At 35.7% G+C, this 642-nt stretch overlaps 1 non-coding gene across 1 annotated transcript; it reads left to right on the forward strand.

The window, feature by feature from the left end:
* Positions 1-277: 277 nt before the first annotated feature.
* Positions 278-401, forward strand: LOC149518428 (small nucleolar RNA SNORD14). The gene has a single exon (XR_016343394.1). It is a non-coding gene; the product is annotated as a small nucleolar RNA SNORD14 (small nucleolar RNA).
* Positions 402-642: the final 241 nt, after the last annotated feature.

Genomic DNA, 642 nt, shown 5'->3' on the forward strand with positions numbered 1-642 from the left:
GAATCAATGTGGTCCTTGCATCTGCTAGATCATCTAAATTAACGATAAATTCTACTTGTTATGACATATAAGCTTTCAAACTTGTACCAAGTGGAATTTTTTAAACAACGTCTCCTCTAACTCCAACTTCTCTGAGCGATATTTTTTTCATTTCTCTTTTGATTTTTTAGTTGTATTATAAAACAATATGCGTTGCGCTGCATCTCTGAATTTTTAGATCTTAAAAGGGTTTGAATCTTAAGCAAGGATGGTGGAACTCTTTTAATTTTATGGTTTGGGTCAATGATGACAATTCTTAAGGCTTGTTTCTCAAAACATTCGTAGTGGCCGCCTGAGAGCTTTCAACTTCGCCAGGCTTGGGAGCTTCTGTTGCTTTAATCCTTCTTTGGATGTCTGAGACCTTCTATCTAGTTTTTGTTTGTTTGTTTTGAAGGTGAAAGAAGCATGTTTTGATTATAACATTTGAGTTTAGTTTTACTTGATGGTTTCTTCAATTTTCTGTTTGGTTGTCAGGTATCTTAAGTACTTGACTAAGAAGTACTTGAAGAAACACAATGTTCAGGATTGGCTTCGGGTGATTCTCTCCTATAGAAACTTCTCCAGCGAGGCAATGTCCATGATTTTGTTCTCAACTGGCTTTGA

This window comes from Durio zibethinus, chromosome 6 (assembly GCF_047325235.1).
Source record: "Durio zibethinus cultivar Kanyao isolate XHJ-2024 chromosome 6, ASM4732523v1, whole genome shotgun sequence".
Classification (NCBI taxonomy): Eukaryota; Viridiplantae; Streptophyta; class Magnoliopsida; order Malvales; family Malvaceae; genus Durio; species Durio zibethinus.